Below are 27,968 nucleotides of genomic sequence, written 5' to 3'. Positions count from 1 at the left end.
TTCTCTGTATTTAGAGTCTCTTATGGTTTGCCTCTCTATTTTTATCTTATTTTTCCTTCTCTTTCCCTGTGTTCATCTTTTTTGCTTCTTAAATTCCACATGAATTAAATCATATGGTATTTGTCTTTCTCTGACTGACTTATTTCACTTAGCATAATACCCTTTAGTTCCATCCATGTTGTTGCAAATGGGAAGATTCCATTCTTTTTGATCACTGAGTAGTATTACATATATATATATATATATATATATATATATATATATATATATACCACATCTTCTTTATCCATTTGTCAGTTGATGGACATTTGAGCTCATTCCATAATTTGGCTATTATTGATAGCGCTGCTATAAACATTGGGATGCATGTGCTCCTTCAAATCAGCCCTTTTGTATCCTTTGGATAAATATCTAGTAGTGCAATTGCTGGGTCAAAGAGTAGTTCAATTTTTAACATTTCGAGGAACCTCCATACTGTTTTCCAGAGTGGCTGCACCAGGTTAATTCCCACCAACCATATAAGAGGGTTCCCCTTTCTCGGCATTCTTGCCAACACTTGCTGTTTCTTGTGTCGTTAATTTTAGCCATTCTAAGAGGTATGATGTGGTATCACATCATGGTTTTGATTTGTATTTCCCCGATGATGAGTGATGTTGAGCATCTTTTCATGTGTTTGTTAGCCATCTGGATTCTTCTTTGGAAAAGTGTCTGCTCATTTCTTCTGTCATTTCTTCACTAAGTTATTTGTTTTTTGGGTGTTGGGTTTGATTAGCTCTTTATAGATTTTGGATATTAACCCTTTATCAGATATGTGGTTTGCAAATATCTTCTTCCATTTTGTAGGCTACTTTTTAGTTTTATTGTTTGCTTCACTGTGCAGAAGCTTTTATTCTTGATGAGGCCTTGATGAGTTCATTTTTGTTTTTCTTTCCCTGGGCTCTGTAGACATGTCTAGTATGCTGTGTCCAAGGTCAAAGAGGTTGCTTCATGTTTTCTCCTGTAGGATGTTGATGGTATCCTGCCTTACCTAAGTCTTTCATCCATTTTGAATGTATTTTTGTGTATGGTGTAAGAAAGTGGTCCAGTTTCATTTTTCTGAATTTTGCTGTCTAGTTTTGCCAGCACCATTTGTTGAAGAGACTGTCTTTTTTTCATTGGATATTCTTTCCTGCATTGTTGAAGATTAGTTAGCATACATTCATGGGTCAATTTTGGGTTCTCTATTTCATTTCATTGATCTGTGTGTCTGTTTTTGTGCCAGTACCATACCGTCTCGGTGATTACAGTTTTGTAATGCAGCTTGTAGTGTGAAATTCTGATGCTTCCAGCTTAGATTTTCTTGTTCAACATTACTTTGGCCATTCACTTTTAAAATAGATAAACTTTCACTATTTTGTTATACCTACTACCTAGCTTTAGAAACAAAGACTCAAATGATTTCCCCAATTAATCACAAAATATTTTCCTAGTATATGTTAATAATCAGCTCATGTTTTCTATAGAGGTTTATGTTTATTATATCAATGATTTAACTCCTTTCAAGAGGTGAATAAAAGTTATGTTTCTTTACATATAGCTAATACGTGCCTCTATGACTAGATTTCTAAAACTTTGTCATGAGGGTTAATGATATGTGTTTCTCAAAATGAAGAAACATTACATGACAAAGTTAAACAGTTCTTCAGAACAGGAATTGTTAAAGCATTTAGGATACTACTAAATATTTTGAGGAGGCACACAAAATGTGGCATGCAATCCCTCCCTTTTTTTTCTTTTTTTTTATTTAAAAAAATTTTTTTTAACGTTTTTATTTATTTTTGAGACAGAGAGAGACAGAGCATGAACGGGAGAGGGTCAGAGAGAGGGAGACACAGAATCTGAAACAGGCTCCAGGCTCTGAGCTGTCAGTCAGAGCCCGACGCGGGGCTTGAACTCACAGACCGCAAGATCATGACCTGAGCCGAAGTCGGCGGCTTAACTGACTGAGCCACCCAGGCGCCCCTCCCTTTTTTTTTTCTTGGAAGGTATATTAATATTTCTTAAATATTCATGAACCAGGGAGCAGGCTGCTCATAAATAACAGGGCATTTAACTATGTATTTACTCTTACTTCATTTAATCTTGTGTGTTTTTTTTTTTTCTGTCTTCTAATTTGGCATGCAGTATTTGCAAATCTAATGTAACTCAGAAGAGGTCCAATTAAATAGAATTTACATGCAACATTCATACACAATTCATTTTGTTTTGCTTAAGCAGTATTTTATCTCCACACTTAATCCTCTTAAATCATACAGTTATTTTTTAAAAGTTTGGGAAATGTCTAAGATATATGCAAAGAAACAGTAAATCTATGAAACTTGACTATTAGTTGACTGTTGTGCAAATATATGAGAATCACAGTCTCTAAAATTAGCTTTACTTAGAACTTAAAATCCAGTAGACTAATAAGTGTGCCAAGGGGATGAAGCTATAGGATGGTGGATTAATTAGATCCACTATTTAGGCAACTTGTGTCCTTAGCTTGGCCATGAAAAATGCCTCCTTTGAGTGTTTTTGTGGAATTTTCTCTGATAAGTCCTTTGATATTCTCTATTCTTTACACCTCCATCCAGAGTAGTTCATTTTGAATAATTGCTCATTCTGCTTGCAATTTGATTTCTATGCTTACTTCTGCTCATTTGAATCTTTTAAACATCTGGGAGAGATATTTTTTTAAACTCTATAATCAGTTAACTTTATTGCAATACACCAAGTCACCGAATATCATCCACAACATAGAAAGGGGTGCTTGATAAAAGAAATGTGACATGCATATGTTTTACAGCTATTTTATCAGCATAACACAAGAATTACTATTTAGTCAAAAGATACAAGGTAAACTCAGCAACTATTTACTGAGTCCAAATCTTTATTGTATTGTGGAAAATACAAAAAAGGAGTGAAACGAGACTTTTCCTTCAAAGAAACTATTAAACTTTTGCCTTATGCCATCAAAATGAAAGAAGGTTGTAATATCTGATTAAAATTTATGAAATGGATTTTAATTATAGGTATATATATATGTGACATGAATTTTGTCAATATTCACATGCTCATAATAATTTTATTTTGTTATGTTTTAAAGTTTTTAATTTTATTTCTGGTTAGTTAACATATAGTATAATATTGGTTTCAGATGTACAATTTAGTGTTAACACTTCTATACAACACCAGGTGTTCATCACAAGCGGCCTCCTTAATCCCCTTCAGCTATTTAACCCATCCCCCTATCCATCTCTCCCTGGTAACAATTTGTTCTCTACAGTTAAGAGTCTGTTTCTTGGTTTTCTTCTATTTTTCCCCCTATGTTTATTTGTTTTGTTTCATAAATTCCACATATGAGTGAAATGATATGTTGTCTTCCTCCAATTGACTTATTTCACTTAACATAATAATCTCTAGCTAAACCCACATTGTGCAATTGGCAAAATTTCAATTTTTATGCCTGAGTAATAGTCCAGTGTGTGTGGTGTGTGTGTGTGTGTGTGTGTGTGTGTGTGTACATATATACATACCAACTCTTCATTTATAAGTTGATGGCCATTTGGACTTTTTCTGTAATATGGCTATTCTAAATAATGCTTCTATAAACATTAAGGGGCATGTATCTCTTCTCATTTGTATTTTTGTATTTGATGGGTAAATACCTAGTAGTAAAACTGCTGGATCATAGGGTAGTTTTGTATTTTGCCAGTTTCACCATGATATGTTGTACAGAAGATCTATTCATGTTATATCCGAAGGAAGTTCTCTGTGCCTACTTGATTTCAATGTCTGTTTCCTTCCCTAGATTGAGGAAATTCTCAGCTATGATTTGTTCAAGTACACTTTCTGCCACTTTCTCTCTCTCTTCTTCTTCTGGAACTCCTATGATACAGATATTATGTTTCATTGAATCACTTAGTTCTCTAATTCTCCCTTCATGGTGTAGAACTTTTTTATCTCTCTTTTTCTCAGTTTCATCTTTTTCGATAATTTTATCTTCTATTTCACTTATTTTCCCTTCTGCCACTTCAATCCTTGCTGTCACCACCTCTAGTTTATTTTGTACCTCATTTACAACATTTTTAAAATTCATCATGACTATTTTTTAGTTCCTTTATCTCTGCAACAATAGATTCTCTGCTGTCTTCTATGCTTTTTTCAAGCCCAACAATTAATCTTATTACTATTATTCTAAATACTTCATCAGCTATATTGTTTATATCGGTTTTGATCAATTTGTTAGCTGTCATTTCTTCCTGGAATTTCTTTTGAGAAGAATTCTTCTGTTTCATCAATTTGGCTAGTTTTCTGTCCATTATGTGTTTTAAAAGGTGTTATGTGTCCTGCACCTGCGAGCACTACTATATTAAAGAGAGGTCATACACTGTCCAGGGCATGGCCCTTCAGGTGTGCTTTGGAGGATGTTATTTGCTCTCTGTTGTTGTCACTCTGTTGTTTTATCTCCCTACTAGTAATGGTGTTTTGGGCCCTCCACCAGTTGTGCTTTAATTTTTTCATTCAAGTACCCCTGGAAAATAATAAAAACAAACAAAAACAAAACAAAACACACACACATAAAACAAAACAAAACAAAACAAAGAAACAAACAAAAAAACACCAGCAACAACAAAAATAAAGCAATGGGGTGGGGGCAGTGTTGATGGAAGACACCTTATCCCATACAAAAAGAGAAATGACAGGGGTGGGGAAAAAGAAAAGAAAAGAAAATTGACCAGGCAGAGAAACTATACAGCTTAGTCCAGAGAGAGAGAGAGGAAAGTAAAGAAGAAGATATAGAACAGGTATAAAGAGAATAGAATAAATATGTCTGCTTAAACAAACCAACAACCAGAATAACCAGACTAATATACATATATTATATATATATATAAAATACATAATATATAACAATATATATTTATCATATTATATTATAATACATAATATATAATAATATATATTTTATCATATTATATTATAATATATAATATATATTAACATATATTATGTATTATATTATAATACATAATATATTACATATATAATACATTATATATAATATATATATTTTATATATAATTATACATATATACATATATAATATATATGTATTTTATGTAATTATACATGTATATGTATATGTATATGTATACATATATATGTATATGCAATATATATGTAATTATACATATATAATATATATGTATAATTATATATATAATTATACATATATACATATATAATACATAATATATATAATATATATTAATATATATTATATATTATAATATAATGCGATTAAATATATATTATTATATATTATGTATTATAACATAATATATAAAATAAGAATTGTCCAAGAATTAAATCAGAAAATGCAAAAACAGCTGGGTGCCTTGGAACTGATGGCAGCGCTGGTCTGGAGGAGAGGCTGTCTGGCTTGTCAGCGTCAATTCTGCTCCAGTAGATATGCAGTTACCAGGCACAGAAGGGTGTGGTTCGGTGCAGGCGGGTCTCACCTCCACTGTGGACCTGCTGTCTGTTCCCTGAAGCCCCACCTTGCTGGTGATGGAGAGAAAAATGGAGACACCCCAGTCTCTCCTCCCTGGACCAGGTGTCCAAAACCACTCTGTTCAGGCTGTCCTCATAGTGCTGTGGGCTTGAAAGAGGCTGTTTGTCCCACTCCGCCAACTCTCTTTCCTCTCTGGTGCTCAGCTTGGATTTAAACCCGGATGTCTTAAAGGGTCCTGTTCCATGTGCCCCGTTTCCGGGGAAGTGCCTCTCTGCACCGCCGATATATGTTCTCTGGCTGGCAGGCGCAGGCAGTCTTTGTCCTTTGAAAGGTTATATACCTTCTTCCCACAACACGCCAGGGAGGGGGTTGCTTTCTTCCACTGTGGACTGCTCCTCTGAACTAGTTACCAAGCCCAGGGCTCGCTCCCCTCCTCCCCAGATGTGCAAACAGGGCTTCAGTACAGAGAAAGCCCTGCAGGTAGAGATTGGATTTTTCTCCATCTAGGTCCGTGGTTTTTCTCCTTCCCAGATACAGTACTACACTTCCACAGCCTCTCTTTCTCTTCCCATTGTCTCTCCGCAGAAGGGGATCTCTCCCATCTGTGCCTACACCACCTATTTTCTCTCTCCTAGTTTGCAATCATGCATTTATGGCCTACCAGGTTGTCCCTGTGGGCTCCTGGCGATGTCTCTACATTTTATTTTCTTTGCAACCTTTCCAACACACACACACACACACACACACACACACATGCACACACACACACACACACAATCACTCATTCTTTCCAAAGTTCCTGAAACTATTAATAGTTAATATCATATTTAGAAAAAGTCCAAAGACAATAGAGTGGCCTAAAAAGGACCTATATAAGTCTGGCTCCTTCCTGTCTTTCTATCCTCTTTAACGATGCTTCCTTCCTTTGCTCATTATATTCCAGGTATAATCATATTTTCCTGTTTCTTATTTTCTGTCACTCTTTCATTCATTTCGTGGATATTTACTGAGTATCTACCATATGCCAAATATTGGTAATAGCAGTGAATAAAACTTGTGATATATGTGCTCTCATGGAACTTACATTTTATTAAAGAAAGACAGAAAATAAGTAAATATATAATGTATCAGGTTGTTATGAAAGCTAAAAGGAAAACAATGCTATTTTACATAGAAAAGCCAGGAAATGCGTCACTGAAGTATGAAGAGACCAGAATAGAGTGAAAGGAGAAACCATCTTGAGGGATATGGGGGTACAATGTAAAAGCTCTAAGATATGAACATTCTTGGTGCATTACAGGAAGGCAAATTATGTCAGAAAAGTAGTGAGATGACAGCCATAACATAGAGGGATTTGAAGAAAAGAGGAGTTCCAGAAATCTGCAAAGTTTTAGCCTAAGCAATGGTAGAACAGGATTACCATTTACTGAAAAGAGGAAGAGACTAAAAGCACAATTTTAGAGGGGAGAACTCAATAATTCATTTGGGTATGTCAAGTTTGAGATGCCTATTATACATCTCAAGTAGAAATATTAAATGAATAATTGAATTAAAGTCTGAATTTCAGAGGAGAGGTAAAGCTGAAGATAAAAATGTATGTGTCATTAGCATATAGATTTTTAAAGACATATGCCAGATGAAATAAGAAATAAGAGGTGAATGTAGACAAAGAAGAGAGAAGGTTTAATGTCTCAACCCTAGAACAGTATCTATGGGTCAGAAAGATGAAAAACAATGACCATCCAGTAAGGCAGGAAGGTAATTAAAAGTGCTTGTGAGGCCAAAGGAAACAAGCATTTCAAGAAAAGAGGTCTCACCCTGGTAAAATAGTGAAAGGCTAAATAAAATGAAGACCAAGAAATGACTCTTAAATTAGGCAACATGGAGGTCATTAGTGGCCAAGACAGTGGTAGGTTCAAGAGAAATGGTAGGCACAAAAACCTGATTGGAATCAAGTCAAGTAAAAGGCAGTACATACAGACAACTCTTTCTGTAAGTTTTGCTGTAAGGGAAGCAGAGAGATGTAGTGGCATCTAGCTAATAGGAGATGTGAGATCAAGGGTGTGTTTTATTTTAAGTTTATTTAGTTATTTTGAGAAAGAGAAAAAGAAAATCACGAGTGGGGGAGGGGCAGAGAGCTGGAGGGAGAGAGAGAATCCCAAACAAGCTCCATGCTGTCAACACAGGGCCCAACACAGGGCCTAGCCAGTCTCACAAACTGTGAGATCATGACCTGAACCAAAATCAAGATTCAGAGGCTTAACTAACTGAGCCACTCAGGTGCCCCAAGAATTTGTTTTTTTTTAATGATGTGAGAAATTATAGCCTCTATGTATGTTGATGGAAATAATTAAATAATGATGGGGAACAAAACATGAATCTGGAGAGGGAAGAGACAACTGTAGGAGCTATGTTGTATGTATAAGTTAAAGTGGTTGCAATCTAGAAAATAAAGGGAGAAGTTGGTGTAGGATAGGAGCATTCATGTCACAAGAAGAAAGGCAGGGTGTATAGATAGAGATGTAAGAAGGTTAGTATACCTGATGGTGGACAGTTGTGAAATTCTATTATTTTCCTATTGCTTGTAATTTCTTAGAGAAAAAGAGAGGCCATTAGTGCACAATGAAAAATAAATAAGAGATGTGAAATAGTCACCATTTAAGAGAATGGATTAACTAGCAAAATATAGTAAAATTGCTGAACATTTCTAGTTTTCCACTTAAGATGAATAGTCATTAACATAAAAGCAAGGCAGGAAATCACAGTTGCGTATTTTTCTCCACTAACTCTTAGGTGCTTTCTCGCAAATTAGGATAGAATTAGTGAGGTAAAGTTATTCAGGGTTGAAGTTTTGCCAGGGGAGTTCAAAGAAAGAGAACGGACATAGGTATTGAGGGTATTTGCAAATTAGTGATTATATTGTGTTATCCTAGCTTCCATAATAGGTACCCACTGAAAAATAATTTTGTTGATGTAATCGAAATTTATGTTTTCTTCATGTGGATTTCAGAACAGGTGTCCTTGATTAGCAGAAGCCATATTCCACTAAACTGTTAAATCTACAAGAACAGAGACCATTTTTTTAACAATGCTTTAATCTCAGATCCTCTAACAGTGCTTGAATGTGGCAGGTTCTCAATAAACATATGAAACCCTAACTAACTACATATAGTCTTCATCATGAGAACAATGTGGCAGGTTCTCAATAAACATATGAATTCTTAACTAACCACATATGGTCTTCATTATGGGAACAATCTGTATTTACAAAATATAAATTTGTATAAACTTTGTTTTACAACAAGATTTGCTCTGTTATCATTTTTATCATAAACTTTTCATTGGATACTTAAGAATTTAGATGTGAAATTTTTATGTATGTGTTCCAAAAACATTGCACTAGGAAATATATATTGGAAAACATCTCAAAACCAGTTCCTCTGCTGGGTTATAAGCCTAATCTTCAGAGTATTGAAAGGAGGAGACAAGAGTCAGAAATGAAAAATTGAGACTCTTGCATAATACCTGGTACATAGTCAAACATAAAAAAATCACTGTAATTTTAAGTTTGCAAAAATGAAATTAGAAATAAGAAACAATTTATGTGTAAACAGGAAGTTTGATTTGATTTTGAAGCCATGTCAAGAATTAAATATAAACCCATTGTGAATTTTAAAGCCAGTCATAGATAAGATAGTGCTTATGGGGTAGAGTGACATAGGGATATTGCAAAGAAAACATGCATTCCTTTTACTGGATTCTGCTTTTTTATCATGATTTTATTATTCTGCTTATGGGAAGGCACATGGCTAGGGTTATTTTTAATCCCATTACTTACTTTTCATACCAGGTAGCAAAGCTGCTGGTTCTCTTTCCTCAGAATAGCAAAGATATTCAAAGGATCTGATTAAATTGACCTTTTCACTTTCTCATAACCAGGTGATCTCAAATAGATTAATATGAGATTTATTTAATGTAAGTTTGAAAAATTGTACATATTAGATAGGTTTTTTTAAGTTTATTTATTTTGAGAGAGAGAGAGAACCAGTGGGGAGGGGCGGGGGGGGGCAGAGGATCTCAAGTGGGCTCTGTATTGACAGCAGAGAGCCAAATGTGGGGCTCGAACTCATGAACCATGAAATTATGACCTGAACCAAAGTCAGACACTTGACTGACTAAGCCACCCAGGCACCCCTAGATAGGTTTATTTGATTGCAAGAAACAGAAGCAGAAACACCAAAAGTAAAAGGGGGGTGAATTTTATAGCATATGGAGAGAATTCAGAGACTTGAAGGAAAACACCAGGGCACCTTTGAAGATCTAGGTGGCAGTAACTCTTTTTTTTTTTTTTCTTATTCTAAAATTCTGTGATTTGACGGGAGCCTGGGTGGCTCATTCAGTTGAGCATCTGACTTCAACTCAGGTCATAATCTCACAGTTTGTGAGTTCAAGCCCCACGTCAGGCTCTGTGCTGACAGCTCAGAGCCTAAAGCCTGCTTCAGATTCTGTGTCTCCCTCTCTCTGCCCCTCCCACACTCATGCTCTGCCTCTCTGTCTCTCTCTCTCTCAAAAATAAATAAACACTAAAATCCTAAGATTTGAAACTATTAGTGTGCATATATTTTACAGAATAAATGTAGTCACATATTAATGTACTTTAACAACTACCCTTAATTACTGAAATTTTTGATTGTGTTATTTTAACACATTTTGAACGGTTTATTGATCACTTCATATGCATCTTTAACACTTAATTGTTGTCATGTAAAAAAAATTGATTTCCTAAATACTTATCATGAACACTATGTAATGGGACTGAGAGGTAGCTCAGCGAACTACCATTAAAGAACTAAAACGGAAAGCCATAGAATAATGCTATTTTAAGATTAAATAGTGTTTGTAATGCCTTAAAGGAATGCAACAGGGTATTTGAGCTGCTTGTTATTTGTGTAACTTCATTGTCTACATTGCTAAAAAGCATATCTGTCTAAAATATGCATAACTAGTTCCTTTCCTTTGACTTCCGTATCACTCCAGAAATGTTGAAATGGTACAAAAATCTTTGACAGGAATACTTTTTCTCATATAGAACAAGTGGCCACATTTTACTTAATTCTATTTTCATAATCAAGCACCATTTTTTGCATATTACCCAATGTAATCACAAGGCTGATTGGTTTAGAGTCTAATTATAACATTACACTCCTTCTGTTAGAACATACTCTAGGACTTGGGTAAAATATTGTATATGCTGGCACAGGGAAGGTTTATTAAACTGAGTCCTTAATGGCATTCTTGGTTACAGGCACTGTTAACCTCAAGTTTCATTTTTAAATTAAAAGCGTTTGCATAAATTTCTATGCTTCCATGATTGTTTTCAAAGATTTACATTAGTGACTAATTTAATATTTCCCTTAAAGTATTCTGTTGATTTACATTTAAAGATTAAATTTGATAAATGTACACTAAATATTCTGCTTAACAACAACAGCATTTTGGAAACTTTCTATGACTGAACCCTAAGTTGTAGGCACAGGAGACAATTACTTCTTGTTCAGTGTGCATTCTTAGAGACTGAATCTGCATACATACCATGATCACTGTGTAATGGAGATTTGCTGCAAACCAGTATCTAAAAAGAAAGCTCCATGATCCCATGATTTTTTTTAGGGGGGGGGTGAGGATAGGCCAAAAATTGGGCAGTTAGAACCACTTATTTGTTGTTAATAAGTAGTTTAGTTGCTCTAGAAATTTCATTGTCAAAGTTATAACCAAACAATGTATTTCAGTCATGCATTAAAGCTTAGCTATTTAAAGAAGTAAATTAATATTTGCTGAAAACCAGATATTGTTTTAAAAAGAGGTGAGCATAAAAGAATCTAAAAAGTGATTTATTTTGTCTATGAGTTATTCTGCTGAGGAACCATACTGAAGCAACTCTTAAAAATAAACCAGGATGCTGTTCTATACTCCAGATCTAAACAGTTTGGTTCCTATCCTTAGTGAGGTTGGCAAATCATAAACTTGCTTCTAGACTTACTGTCAGTCTGAATCCCATCATGAAAACATAAACAACTTTAAGAATAGGAACTAAAGTAACTATATCTGAGCTTTTCCTGTAGCATCATTAATATCTTCACCTCCCCCATCACATGAACTTCCCTTGGGAAACTATAGAAAGCACACACAAAAAAAAATGATCTATGTGAACTTGAAAGACATTTTGCTTTCCTTGCAGCTGGGTCATTAAAAGCATGGATGACAAAACAGACTTTTGATATAGCCTATCATAAAATTTGTTATTTGCTCCTCTTAAACCCCTACTTTTCTTAACGGGAATTTTTATTAAAAAGTACTTTGCAATTTGCAATAGAAAGGGTTTAATTACTATCCTGGCCTGTTTTTAAATAAGGAAACAAATTCCATCTATAAAATGGCATTTGACATAAAAATATCTGTTACTTCTTAGCAATTTTGGTGGCTATTGAGACATTGTTACAAAGTCTAATGAATGTATTATATATCCTTCAGATCTTTTTTCTGTTATAGTACTATCTAGCGTTCTAGTTTTTTTTTCTCCAAAATATATGACAAAAACATAATAATGGTGTTTGGACTGTCAGCATCAGCAATAATTGCTGCTTACAGTTAATAAAACATGCACTTTAGCTTTACTGTCAAATTGATGCCATTTGTTTTCATTTATTGCTCCATCTACCAACCTTGTGAAGAAAATTACATTGCTCATTACAGCACCATTTGACATTTTCTCAGAGAAGGAAGAATTACCATTAATTATTGTTTCCTGAAGAAGTGAGTAATGCTCTGAATACTATGAAATATCATATTCTGTAGAAACTACTGTAAATAATTTTAGGGAAATACTTGAATATATGTGATTACTGTAGATGCTGTCTGGATTTCTAGAAATACCTAAAATAAGAAATCAGTGAATGGATGTTCTGTATATATATATATATATATATATATATATATATTCTAAATCCTATATATAGGATATATATATATCCTATATATATATATATAGGATATATATATATCCTAAAATTCCAGAGGAAAAGAGTATGAAAGATTAACTGCAAACACCGTTCTCTCCCTAAATACATACCCACATAAAAAAGCGCTTAATCATTATAAAAGTAGTCTGATCATTTAACCAAGCTAATTATTGAGTAAAAGGATTGCATTTCAAAGTGAATGTTTAATATATTTAGCAAATTTAGGAAGTCCAAATATTTTAAATGTTGGCCAGAATTTCAAAATACAGCTTTGTTTCTATTCTCTTGTTTACCATATTGAACATACTCTTTATTAACCATTTATTACCAAGAGGAACAAAGTTCTTTTTGAGGAAAATATGCCCAGAGTTCCTTCTTATTGACACAGTTTCTCTTGAACAATAACCAATATAAAGATGAGACAGAACCTATATTTTTTAACCCTGCTGTCAGATGCCTGTAACAGAACGAAATGAGAGTTTGTCCACCTGATGCACAGCAAGACAATAAATACTGATACAGTGTTTTTGTAGCAAAGAAAGATAGGCTATTTATTGGTGCCTCACAACCCAGGACAATGGGGAGCTAATGCTCAAAATCCCAAACTCCCTGGTGGCTTACAAGCAGTGGTTTTTAAAGGGTGAAACATCAGGATAATGGTTTCAGGGTCTTGGGTTATGCTGACTGATTTGGGATTAAGTCAGCTATAATATTTCCTTTCTTGTTCATTTTATCCCTTCTGGTAACTCCCTTTCTGCTTTCAGTGTGATTGTAGTGAGGTGGTTGTTCTGCTTCAGGGGTCTGGTAGTTCCACTTTAGAGTCCTGGAACTGCAAAATATTCTTGACAGATTGCATTAAGGAAGCCATCTCTAAAGTACAAAGGCACAAGTTCTATATTTTGTGACTAATCACTAAGCTGCAAACTAATAATTTTCTTCTTGCAAACTCTGTATCTTTGTTGTTTCAGGCAGAACATCATCTCACAGACTTTTTGGGAGGTGACTTTATGTTATTTCTTGAGGAATTTTTATGTTTTCTTTTGTTTTGTTTTTAACAGTACCTAAGGGCTACAAAACTCTGGTCAGAGGCAGCTAAGAGCCATAAATCTAAATTTTGTGGTCTGTGGGACTTGCATTCCTGGTTTCATGCCTTTCACTTTATACATGATAAATTTCTGATTTTTATGAGCATGAAATTGTTATCATGACAATGCAGGGGAATATTTAAAAAGAAAATTTCTTGCCCCTTTTTTTTATTGGATTATACATAAAATACACACATATTAAGTACACGGTCTGATGATTTTGGACAAATGACCACACTTGTAATTACTACTCAGATCAAGAAATAGAGAATGTCAATACCTACGATGGTTCCTTCATGACCATTATCTGGCAATTTCTCAATGAGTTAACCACTATTTTGATATCCAATCAGCACAGAGTAGCTTTTTTTGTTGTTGTTGTTCTTGACGTCATATAAAGGAAGTCATGTAGTATGTACTCCTTTGTGTTTGACTTCTTTCACTGCACATAATATCTGTGAGATTCATTCGTGTTTTTACATTTATTAGGAATTCATTTTTCTTCATTACTTAGTAGTATTATATTGTATGGCTATGCCATAATATGTTTATCTATTCCCTAGTTAGTGGATATTTTAGGAGTTTCCAGTTTTTGCTATTATAAACTGCTATGGACACATTTATAAATGTTATTTGGTTGGCTGAATAACTCATTCTTTGATATATTACAAGTATAACAGCTAATACATAAAAATGGCATGGGATTAATTTTAGTAGACACTGTTAAATAGTTTTCCGAAGTGGTTGTACCATTTTACACAGCCACCTGTGTGGCTCATCCTAACAAGTGATTTCCTCAACTCCCATCACCCATTTTCCCCTCTTCCCCACGACCCCACCAACCCTTAGTCTGTTCTATATATTTAAGAGTCTCTTATGGTTTGCCTCCTACCCTCTCTGTTTATAACTACTTTTTGCCCCTTCCCTTCCTCCATGGTCTTCTGTTAAGCTTCTCAAGTTCCACATATGAGTCAAACATGATAATCCATAAAGATGGCATGTGATTTTTCTCTTATTGACTTATTTCACTTAGCATAATACCCTCCAGTTCCATCCACATTGCTGCAAATCTCAAGATTTCATTCTTTCTCATTTCCAAGTGTATTCCATTGTATATATAAACCACATTTTCTTTATCCTTTCATCAGTTGATGGAGATTTAGGCTCTTTCCATAATTTGGCTATTGTTGAAAGTGCTGCTATAAACATTGGGGTACATGTGCCCCTATGCATCAGAACTCCAGTATCCGTTGGGTAAATTCCTAGTATGGTTATTACTGGGTCATAGGGTAGCTCTATTTTTAATTTTTTGAGGAACTTCCACCCCGGTTTCCAGAGCAACTGCACCAGTTTGCATTCCCACCAACAGTGCAAGAGGGTTCCTGTTTCTCCACATCCTTGCCAGCATCTATGATTTCCTGATTTGTTCATTTTAGCCACTCTGACCAGCGTGAGATGGTATCTCAAGTGTGGCTTTGATTTTTATTTCCCTGATGAGGAGTGACGTTGAGCATCTTTTCATGTGTCTGTTGGCTATCTGGATGTCTTCTTTGGAAAAGTGTCTATTCATGTCTTCTGCCCGTTTCTTCACTGGATTATTTGGTTTTTGGGTGTTGAGTTTGGCCAATTCTTTATAGATTTTGGATACTAACCCTCTATCTGATATGTCATTTGCAAATACCTTTTCCCATTACATCAGTTGCCTTTTAGTTTTATTGATTGTTTCCTTTGCAATGTAGAAGTTTTTTATCTTGACGAGGTCCCAATAGTTCATTTTTGCTTTTATTTTCCTTGCCTTTGGATACGTGCCAAGCAAGAAATTGCTGCGGCTGAGGTCAAAAACGTTGTTGTCTGTTTTCTCCTCTAGGGTTTTAATGGTTTCCTGTCCCACATTTAGGTCTTTCATCCATTTTGAGTTTATTTTTGCGTATGGTATAAGAAAGTGGTGCAGTTTCATTTTTCTGCATGTTGCTGTCCAGTTCTCCCAGCACCATTTGCTAAAGAGACTGTCTCTTTTTTTCCATTGTAGAGTCTTTCCTGCTTTGTCAAAGATTAGTTGGCCATACTTCTGTGGGTCCAATTCTGGAGTCTCTATTCTATTCCATTAGTCTATGTGTCTGTTTTTGTGCCAATATCAGACTATCTTGATGATTACAGCTTTGTAGTAGAGGCTAAAGTCTGGGATTGTGAAGCCTCCTGCTTTGGTTTTCTTTTTCAACATTACTTTGGCTGTTCAGGGTCTTTTGTGCTTTCTTACAAAATTTAGGATTGTTTATTTTAGCTTTGAAAAGAATGCTGGTGCAATTTTGATTTTCATTGCATTGAATGTGTATATTGCTTTGGGTAATATTGACATTTTAACTATATTTGTTCTTCCCATCCATGAGCATGGAATGTTTTCACATTTCTTTGTCTTCTTCAATTTCCATCATAAGTTTTCTATAGTTTTCAGCATACTGATCTTTTAAATCTTTTGTTAGATTTATTCCTGGGTATTTTATGGTTCTTGGTGCAATTGTAAATGGGATAGATTTCTTGAATTTGCTTCCTGTTGCTTCATTATTGGTCTATAGAAATGCAACCGATTTCTGTACATTTTTTTTAGTATCTTGTGACTATGCTGAATTCATGTATCAGTTCTAGCAGCTTTATGGTGGAGTCTTTCAGGTTTTCCATGTAGAGTATCATGTCATTTGCAAAAAGTGAAAGTTTGACTTCTTCTTTGCCCATTTGGATACCTTTTATTTCATTTTGTTTTCTGATTGCTGAGGCTAGGACCTCTAACACTATGTTAAACAACAGTGGTGAGAGAGAACATCCCTGTCATGTTCCTGATCTCAGGGGGAATGCTCTCAGTTTTTCCCCATTGAGGATGATATTAGCTGTGGGCTTTTCATATATGGGTTATATGATGTTAAGGTTTGTTCCTTCTATCATGACTCTCTTGAGGGATTTTATAAAAAAACAATTTTGTATTTTCTCAAATGCTTTTTCTGCAACTATTGAGAAGATCATGTGGTTCTTATCCTTTCTTTGATTAATGTGATGTATCACATTGATTGATTTGTGAATATTGAACCTGCCCTGCATCCAAGGAATGAATCTCACTTGATCATGGTGAATAATTCTTTTAATATGCTGTTGAATTCGATTTGCTAGTATCTCATTGAGAATTTTTGCATCCATATTCATCAGGGATCGTGGCCTGTAATTCTCCTCTTTAGTGGAGTCTCTGTCTGGTTTAGGAATCAAGGTAATGCTGACTTCATAAAATGAGTCTGGAAGCTTTCCTTCCATTTCTATTTTTTTTTTTTTTGGAACAGCTTGAGAAGGATAGGTATTAACTCTGTTTTAAATATCTGGTACAATTCCCCTGGGAAGCCATCTGGCCTAAGACTATTATCTGTGGGGAGATTTTTGGTAACTGATCCAATATATTCACTAGTTATGGGTATATTCAAATTTTCTATTTTTTCCCGTTTGAGTTTTGGTAATGTATGGTTGTCTAGGAATTTGTCCATTTCTTTTAGATTGTCCAGTTTGTTGGCATATAATTTTTCATGGTATTCTCTGATAATTGTTTGTATTCCTGTGGTGTTGGTTGTGATATATCCTTTTTCATTAGTGATTTAATTTATTTGGGTCCTCTCTTCTTTTTGAGAAGTTTGCTTAGGAGTATATCAATTTTGCTTATTTTTTCAAAAACCCATCTCTTACTTTCATTGATCTGTTCTTACTGGGTTTTTTTTTGCCTTCTATATTGTTTATTTCTGCTATTATCTTTATTATCTCTCTCCTTATGCTGACCTTGGTGTTTCTTTACTGTTCTCCTTCTGGTTCCTTTAAGTGTGCTGTTAGATTTGTATTTAGGATTTTTTTTTTTTGTTTCTTTAAATAGCCCTGAATTGCAATGTATTTTCCTCTTAGGACAGCTTTGCTGCATCCCAAGGGGTTTGGACTGTCATGTTTTCATTTTCATTTGGTTCCTTATATTTTTAAATTTCTTTTTTAGTTGCCTGGTTGACCCATTCATTCTTTAGTAGAACGTTCCTTAACTTCCATGAATTTGGTGGTTTTCCAAACTTATTCTTGTGGTTGATTTCAAGTTTCATAGCATTCTGATCTAAAGATATGCATGATACTATCTCAATTATTTTATATTTATTGAGGGTTGTTTTGTGACTCAGTATGTGATCTATCTTGGAGAATATTCCATGTGCACTCAAGAAGAATGTGTTTTCTGCTGCTTTTGGATGAAAACTTCTGAATATATCTGATATATCAATATATCTGAAAACATCTGGCCCAGTGTATCATTCAGGGCCATTGTTTCTGTATTGACTTTCTGCCTAGATGATCTGTCCATTGATGTAAGTGGAATATTAAATTCACCTGCAGTACTGTATTCTTATTAGTAAGATTGTTTATGTTTGTAATTAATTAATTTATATATTTGGGTTCTCCAAAATTTGGCACATAAACATTCATAATTGTTAGCTCTTCTTGATGGATAGACCCTGTTGTTATAATGCCCTACTTCATCTCTTGTTACAGTCTTTATTTTAAAGTCTAGTTTGTCTGAAATAAGTATGGCTACTCCAGTGCTATTCTGACTTCCAGTAACATGATAGATGGTTCTCCATCCCCTCACTTTCAATCTGAAGATGTTCTTAGGTCTAAAATGGGTCTCTTATAGACAGCATATAGATGGATATTGTTTCTTATCCATTCTGATACTCTATGTCTTTTGATTGGGGCACTTAGTCCTTTTACATTCAGTGCTATTATTAAAAGATATGGATTTAGTGTCATTGTTTTATCTGTAGGTTTCATGCTTGTGGAGGTGTCTCTGGACCTTTGTAGTCTTTGCAGCATTCCACTCACAGAGTCCCCCTTAGGATCTTTTGCAGGGCTGATTTAGTGGTGATGAACTCCTTCAGTTTCTGTCTGTCTAGGAAGGCCTTTATCTCTCTTCTATTCTGAATGACAGGCTTGCTGGCTAAAGGATTCTTGGTTGCCTATTTTTTTCTATTCAGCACATGAATATTTCCTGCCACTCCCTTCTGGCCTGCCAAGTTTCAGTGGACCCTTATGTGTCTACCCTTGTATGTTAAGGCCCACTTGTCCCTAGTTACTTTCAGAATTCTCTTTTCATCTTTGTATTTTAATAGTTTCACTATGATATGTTGTGTAGAAGACCTATTCCTGTGACATCTGAAGGGAGTTCTCTGTGCCTCCTGGATTTAGATGTCTGCTTTCTTCCCCAGATTGGGGAAGTTCTTAGCTATAATTTGTTCAAGTAAACCTTCTGCCCCTTTCTCGCTCTCTTCTTCTGGAACTCCTATGATATGGATGTTACTATATTTCATTGAATTACGCAGGTCTCTAGCTCTCCCCTCATGGTCTAGTATTTTTTTAATCTCTCTTTTTCTCAGCTTCATCATTTTCCATAATTTTATCTTCTATTTCACTTATTCTCCCCTCTGCCTCTTCCAACCTCATTGTCAAAACATCCAGTTTATTTTGTATTTACAACATTTCTTAATTCCTCATGACTATTTTCTAGTTATTTGATCTCTATAGCAATAGATTCTCTGCTGTCCTCTATGTTTTTTTCAAGCCCAGCTATTAATCTTATGACTATCATTCTAAATTCTTGACAAGATATATTGTTTATATCTGTTTTGAGCAATTATTTAGCTGTCATTTCTTCCTGGAATTTCTTTTTGTGGAAAATTCTTCCATTTCATTGTTTTATCTAGTTTTCTGTCCCTTATGTGTTTTATTTGTTTTTTATTATGAAATTTATTGTCAAGTTGGTTTCCATACAACACCCAGTGCTCATCCCAACAGGTGCCCTCAATACCCATCACCCACCCACCCCTCCCTCCCATCCCCCATAAACCCTCAGTTTGTTCTCAATTGTTAGGAGTCTCTTATGTTTTGGCTCCCTCCCTCTCTAACCGTTTTTTCTTCCCCTCCCCCATGGTCTTCTGTTAAGTTTCTCAGGATCCACATAGGAGTGAAAATATATGGAGTCTGTCCTTCTCTGTATGACTTATTTCACTTAGCATAACACTCTCCAGTTCCATCCGCGTTGCTATAAAAGGCCAGATTCCATTCTTTCTCATTGCCACATAGTATTCCATTGTGTATATACACCACAATTTATTTATTCATTCCTCAATTGACTTATCCTCTTCCAATAATTTGGCTATTGTTGAGAGTGCTGCTATAAACATTGGGGTACAAATGCCCCTATGCATCAGCACTCCTGTATCCCTTGGGTAAATTCCTAGCAGTGCTATTGCTGGGTCATAGGGTAGGTCTATTTTTAATTTTTTTGAGGAACCTCCAGACTGTTTTCCAGAGTGGCTGCACCAGTTTGCATTCCCACCAACAGTGCAAGAGGGTTCCTGTTTCTCCACATCCTCTCCAGCATCTATACTCTCCTGTTTTGTTCATTTTAAGCACTCTGACTGGCATGAGGTGATATCTGAGTGTGGTTTTGATTTATATTTCCCTGATGAGGAGCAACGTTGAGCATTTTTTCATGTGCCTGTTGGCCATCTGGATGTCTTCTGTAGAGAATAGTGTATTCATGTCTTCTGCCCATTTCTTCACTGGATTATTTGTTTTTCGGGTGTGCAGTTTGGTGAGTTCTTTATAGATTTTGGATACTAGCCCTTTGTCCAATATGTCATTTGCAACTATCTTTTCCCATTCCGTCAGTTGCCTTTTAGTTTTGTTGATTGTTTCCTTTGGAGTGCAGAAGCTTTTTATCTTCATGAGGTCCCAATAGTTCATTTTTCTTTTAATTCCTTCCCTTTGGGGATGTGTCAAGTAATAAATTGCTGCAGCTAAGGTCAGAGAGGTTTTTCCCTGCTTTCTTCTCTAGGGTTTTAAAAGCTTGTTATGTGTCCTGCACCCGTGAGCACTAATATATTAAAGAGGGATCATACACTGTCCACCTCTGGCCCTTCAGGATGTATTTTTGGAGTGTGTTATGTGTTCTCTGCTCTTATGATTCCTGTTGCCTTATCTTCCTATTCGTAGTGGTGGTTTGGACCCTCTATCAAGTGTGCTTTGATTTGTTCATTGAAGTCATCCTGGAAAATTTTAAAAAGAAAATGGGGTGGTGGTGGTGGTGGTGGTGGTGATGGTGGAAGAAGACTTATCCCATAGAAAGATGAATGACAGGGGCGGGAAAAAAGAAAAAAAAAGAAAAGAAAAGAAAAAAGAAAAGAAAAGAAAGGAATAGAAAAGAAAGGAAAAGAAAAGAAAGGAAAAGACCAAGCAAATAAACTATATGTCTTAATCCAGGGGGAGAGAGAGAGAGAGAGAGAGACAGAGACAGAGAAAAGTAAAGAAGTAAGAGATACAGAGCAGGTGTAAAGAGAATAGATTAAATATGTCTGATTAAACAAACCAACAACCAGAATAATCAGATTAGTGAAGTGAAGGGAAGAGGTAAGAGGAAAAAAAGAAGAAAAAATATATAGATAATAAGAATTGACCAAGAATTAAATCAGAAAATGCAAAAACACTGGGTGTCTTGGAACCAGTGGTTGTGCTGGTCTGGAGGAGGGGATGTCTGGTTGGTCAAAGTCAATCTTGCTCAGGTATACAGTTACCAGGTGCAGAGGGGCGTGGTTTGGCACATGTGTGTCCTGCATCCAGTGTGGCCCCTTGTCAGTCCCCTGACCCCACCTTGTCGGTGATAGCGAGAAAAATGGCGACACTCCAGTTTCTCCTCCCCAGACCAGATGTCCCAAACCACTCTCTTCAGGCTGTCCTCACAGTGCTCCATGAGCTCCAGTGGGCCATTTGTTTGTTTCTTTGGCTCCACAGTTTCCTTTGCCTCCTAGGCACTTGGCTTGGATTCAATCCCCAAAGTCTTACAGGACCCTGCTCCACACACCCTGGTTCTGGAATAGAGCCACTGTGCCCCACCGACTAAGGGCCTCTGGCTCCTCAAAGTGCCAAGAGGGTGTGAGCAGGCTGGTATGTCCCACCCAACTGTCTCCTGAGCCTCCCTGGCACATGGCTGGGATTCAAACCCTAATGTCTTAAAGGATCCTGCTCCACGCACCCCAGTTCTGGGGAAGTGCCACTCTGCCTGGCTGATAAAGGGCCTCTGGCTGGCAGGAGCAGGCAGTGTCCTTTGTCCTTGGAATGGTTATATAACTTCTTCCCACAGCACTCAAAGGAGGGGATTGCTTTCTTCCACTGCAAACTGCACCTCTCTCATGTGAATTATTAAATGAAGATTAGGTGCATTACATTTATGGAAATGGCTACCCTAAGTGGAGTTTAAATATGCCAACTTGTTATTTGTTTTTGTTTTTCCAATCTATTCTTTTCCTTCCATTACTCTTCCTGCCTTATTTTTTTTTAATTAATCACATATGTATATATATTTTATTTCATATTATGTGGTTGTGGAAAATTTTCCCATGTATTTTGCAGCATTCCTGTTAATTTTCTGCTTCTTAAACTACAGGAAGGTATATGATATTTAAGATGTTTGTATTTATTTTCCCCAGAAACATTTGCTTTTTACATAGCATGAGGATTACATATGCAACAATTTTGTTTCCATAATGGTGGAGTTAACAGCTTCCAGCCAAAAGATAATAAACCTCTTATCTCTCTAATAGTTAAATAGTTACATTCCTGGGTAGGTATCTGAATTAACAGAAAGGATGACTGCATAAACCAGACACTTGCAGGGGAATTTAGAGCATTATCTTCCTAGGATTTTTCATTTAAAAAACTGATTTTTCTCCAGAAAGATTTATTTATGTACAAAATTGTTCAAGTAAGAACTCAGGATGCTTCCTCTTACTTTTACAAGGAGAGTTTCTCAGAAAGAAAGGATAGCTGCCTGTATTACCCTTTTTAAGTAGATAAAGATAATGTTTCTGTGTCCCTTGCCACTTGTGGACTATTTTTATCAATCAGGATTTTGACACATCACTTTGTGGGATTCTAGGCATAGGGAACTGATGCTGAAGTATTTCTCTGGCTGGTGATTTTATTGTGAGGAAGAGTAAATGCTGATATCTGACTCAGGTGTCTGGTGTTGATTCAAGTATCTCTCTATATAAAAATATGTAACTGCAAACAGGGGTGCCTGGGTGGCTCAGTCGGTTAAGTATCCGACTTCGGCTCAGGTCATGATCTCACAGTTCGTGGGTTTGAGCCCCATGTCGGGCTCTGTTCTGACAGCTCAGAGCCTGGAGCCCATTTCAGATTCTGTGTCTCCTCTCTCTCTCTGCCCCTCCCCTGTTCATGCTCTGTCTCTGTCTCAAAAATAAAAAATAAGCAGTAATTTTTTTTTAAATATGTAACTGCAAACATATGGTAACAACTGAGACTATTCACAGTTTCTAATGTGATTTGTTACTTTGTTATATCTTTTATATGAATTTTGTGGTTACTCTAGAAATTACAATATGCAGTCTTAACTCATTATAGTCAATTATTACTTTTACCTCATCACAAACAATACAAAAAATCTAACAACATGGAACTCCACTTATATCCTCCAACTCATTGTCTATTGTTTTTGTATATTTCATGTCTACATATAAACTGCACAAACATTGGAATTGTTTATTTAAACATTCAAGTGACCTTTATGCTTACCTGTTTAAATATTTCATATACAAATGCATTTTCTCCATATTTTCTTATATAACTTTAATTATTTAAAATTGTAGGTATTTTGAAATTCCTGTATGGATCATCTCCATGACTACTTCTATTGTCTATTTTACCACTTGGCCATAAATCATGTTTACTCTTGGTTTACATGTCAGAAATTTTCTTATTGTGCACCATGAATTATGAATGGTATCATTTGCAAGATCTGGATTATGTTATCTTCCTCTAGGGAGTGTTGAATTTTGTGCTGGCATACAATTAAATTACTGGAAGATCACTTTGATCCTATTGAGGTCTGGTTTTAAGATTTGTTAAGGTGAACCTATTTCAAGTTTCTTTTACTCTATGGCAATGCCTTTTCTTCTAGAGTGTGATTCTTCCTCCTAAAACAGTACTTTTTTAGGGGTCTCAACAGAATGCCTGCTAAATTGGCCAAAGTTTAAGCATTCTGGCTCAGGCTAACTCTAACACATCCTGAGCAATGTAGATGTGTTTAGCCTCTCTAAAACTTCTGCTCACCTCTCAGAATCCTTGGCAGCTATTCTCTCCTAGACTTCCTAGAATTTTACTCTTAACAGTCACAGCTTGAGAACTGACCTGGACCCAAGGGGAATTTTACACAGAAATTTAAAACTCCTTTGCAGCTCTATATTCTCAGTTATTGTGCTCCCAAATCTGAGCCACTTTATCTGTTACAAAGCCTAATCTCTCTTTACCCAGTGAAACTTGTCATTTTCTGCTTGCACTTAATATGCCTAAGCTGTTTGTAAAATGACATTTCCCGAATAACAGAGAAAGGTAGGGTGAATGTGAGACTTACCTCATAAACTACCCTTTTCTCATGGATTGTAGCTGTGCATTTATTGATGTCACTTATGTGTAAAGAGTTGTTTATTAACTTTCCAGTTTTTAAAATTATTTATGGTGTGAAGCTAAATCTGATACTAGTTCTTGAAGATTAAAAATCAACATGATTATAAACTACAAAAAAAAAGCTGTCTTTGAGAAACATGTAAATCTGAGTAACCAGTGAATGTTCCTTGAAGAGAAAAAAATGCAACTTTTTAAGGCTATGTTAGAGATTATATAGCCTTAAAAAGATGTATTAAAGCAGAGTTATTCTATATCAGTCCAATTTTCAAGACTCCACCTAAGTTCTTGTAGATGGGTGGAAATACACACACCACAATCACGGGTGAGGGAAAAGCTATCCTATCCTATCTTCCTTCCTTCCTTCCTTCCTTCCTTCCTTCCTTCCTCTTTTCTTTCTTTCTTTCTTTCTTTCTTTCTTTTTCTTACACAGCTTTATTGATATATATTTCACATACTATACAATTCACTGATTTAGATTGTACAGTTCAGGGACACCTGGGTGGCTCAGTCACTTAAGTGTCTGACTTTGGCTTAGGTCATGATCTCACGGCTCATGAGTTTGAGCCCTGCATTGAGCTCTGTCTGTGTTGACAGCTCAAAGCCTGGAGCCTGCTTCAGTTTCTGTGTCCCCTTCTCCCTCTGTCCCTCCCCTGCTCTCTCTCTCTCTCTGAAGAATAAAAATAAAAACATTACAAATTAAATTACACAGTTCAGTGTTATTATTATATTTACCAACTTGTGCAATCATCACAACAATTTAAATTTTGAATATTTTCAACATCCCAAAAAGAGACCCCATGCCTATTAGCAGTCAATCCCAATCATTTCCATTCTCTTCCCCTAGGTCTAGCCCCAGGCAACTATTTATTGACTTTCTGTCTTTATGGATTTACCTATTCTGGACATTTAACATAAATAGAATCATATAATATGTGGTCTTCTGTGACTGGGCTCTTTCACTTTGCTTAATGTTTTAAGCACTAAGGCTCCTCACAGTTTACTTTTTATGCTTACTTTATAGATTATAGATAGATATAGATATAATTTCCATTAGCAAAATTTTTCATTTTAAAGTATTTATTTTAGTGGATTTTTGTGTATTCATGATGCTGTGCAACCATCACCACAATTTAATTCAATTTAATTTCAAAATATTTCCATCACCCCACAAAAAAACCCCACACATGTTAGTAGTCATTTCCAATTCCCCTGTTTCTCCATCCTCTCACAAACACTAGTCTACTTTCTCTCTATATTAATTTGGATATTATGGACATTTTATATAAACAATATGAAATAATATGTGACCTATTATGTGCCACTTTTTTCACTTAGCAGTGTTTTCAAGTTTTACCCATGCTGTAGCATGTATTATTACCTCACTCTTTTTAATTGGTGGATAACGTTCCACTGTAAGGATATACCAATTATGTTTCTGAATCTATCAGGTAATGGATGTTTGTACTGTTTCTGACTATTGTGAATAATATTGTTATGAAAATTTCTATGCAAGTTGTTGTGAACATGTTTCCAATTCACTTGGGTATATATCTAGGAGTGAAATTGTTGGGTCATATGATAATTCTGTGTTTAGCATTTTGAATAACTGCCAAACTGTTTTCTAAAATAGCTACACAATTTACATTCCCACTACAAATGTGTGAGTGTTTCAGTTTCTCTATATCTTTACTAACACTTGTTATAGTTTATCTTTTTTTTCATTTGAAAAATTGTGTTCTTTCTCTCTAGACTCTTATTTTACTATATACTCAAAGATTCAGTGTTGAGACTTGTATCATTCTAAGCTGTACGCACCTTGTTTTCCATGAGGCAATGAATATTATGACAACATTAATGGCTAAATGATTGCAGAAAAATAATCTGCCTTACAAGTAAGGGAAAATATATCAAAAGTATTTTAAAATATCCTTTCCCACATTTTTGCTCTCTTCTGTGGCTTGGAAAGGTTTTATGCAGTTAAGGCTTCCTTGTTAGATACATGAGCTATTTATATCAGTGTACTTCAGATTCGGTAAAGGACTTTTGGGGGAAAAATGCCAGAACCACAACTTAGAAATTCTAAATGGGTCTGGTGGTATGTATGTTTATAAAGTTTTGCAGATAAATCTGATTTGACAACACTATTGTGAACCACTGGTAAACATTATGGTAATATGTGAACCAGAGGAAATAGCTAGTATATTCTAAAGAAAATGCTTGTCATTGGAAGATAAAATAAATCCTTAGAGAATATTACCTCTGACAATAATATAAATAAGTTTACAGATGTTACCAGTTTGATGTCTTAAAAAAAAAAAAAGAAAAACAATTGTGAAAACTATTACCACCTGAAATTCCCCTCTGCTAACCTTGGAATACCTTATAACGTCTGAGAATATTGCTCTTAAACTACATTGTTATATTCTAACTCTGCCAAATGTTAGCTGTGCAAGCAATTTGAAAAAGTCACCTAACCACTCTAGGTCTCATTTACTCATTTTTCGGTCATTTGTAAAATTAGAATAATAGTAACTATTTCAAGAGGTTGTTATAGGGACTAGTTAATACATGTGAATACTTAGTACAGCATTTGACCCTTAAGTGTTTAATAAATAATTTTCCCTACTGGAAAGAAAGAGCTTATGCACTTCACTTTAGGTTGTAGATATTTACAGTTAAATCATTTATAATGTGAAAAACATATATTAATTTAAAAAATTGTTTTTAGTTTCTAGATGCAGCTGAAATATGCTATATTGTCTCTTTCTGACCTCTGTTCTGTGGTAACAAAATATATTTCAGGAAAATAGAGTATTATTGACTTTCATTCATACAGAGAATTTTATTACTCTATCAGTCTAAAGTTATGATATACTTAGCAAAGAGAATGAAGTAATTAGGTCTTTATTCACTATTCCCAAAATTTATAGTCTTACATAAAATTTCATGGCTGAATGATTTTCATTTGTGTATATACTTAGTATATCAAGCTTATGAAATGTAGCAACATTTGCTTTTCTTGATAAATAAAATATAGGAAAAGAAAAAGAAGACATACAAATTAAAACTTAATTCATGATAGAGTATAATAGATGATATTATGATACATGATACATGTATTATATGACAAAGTACATGATAGAGTAAAAAGGAATTTATGATGGGATATAAATATCAGAAATTCAGAGATACAAAGAAAAATATTAAAATGTTTCCAGAGGGAAAAAAAATAGATAACGAAAATGGATGATAATCTAACACATGGATAATTGCTATATAAACATAAAGACCCCAACAAATGGAAAAGTAAAAATATTAAAATAAAAAAGGAATAAAATTCTCCTTAAAAAAAGTTAGAGTTAATAAGTAAATCTGAAAGAATATACTATGTTCTAAAAATATGATTTTATAATTAAAATTAATATATATAGTGATAAAGTTACTGAATTTCAAGAATGAAGAAAGAACTATTGAGGCATTCAACTACAAAAAAACAAATTTACCTAAAAAGAGGAAAACCATGCAAATTTCAGACTTCAATGCAGCATCAAACCAACTCAGGAGTAAATGTATGGCTTTCTATAAAACTCTAAGGAAATAAAAGTCAGATCTGATGATTTTTTTTTTTGCTAGCTAAGTTATTATTCAACTATAAAGGCAAAACACAGATACTTTCAAATACACAAGTTTTTAAGAAACAGCACATGATCCAATTAAAAAAAATGGCCAGAAGACATGAACAGACTTTCCTCCAAGGAAGACAACAGACACATGGCCAACAGACAA

The sequence above is a fragment of the Panthera tigris genome, chromosome X (genome assembly GCF_018350195.1).
Source record: "Panthera tigris isolate Pti1 chromosome X, P.tigris_Pti1_mat1.1, whole genome shotgun sequence".
Taxonomy (NCBI): domain Eukaryota; kingdom Metazoa; phylum Chordata; class Mammalia; order Carnivora; family Felidae; genus Panthera; species Panthera tigris.
The sequence above is the reverse complement of the archived record's forward strand: the minus strand, read 5'-3'. Positions refer to the sequence as shown.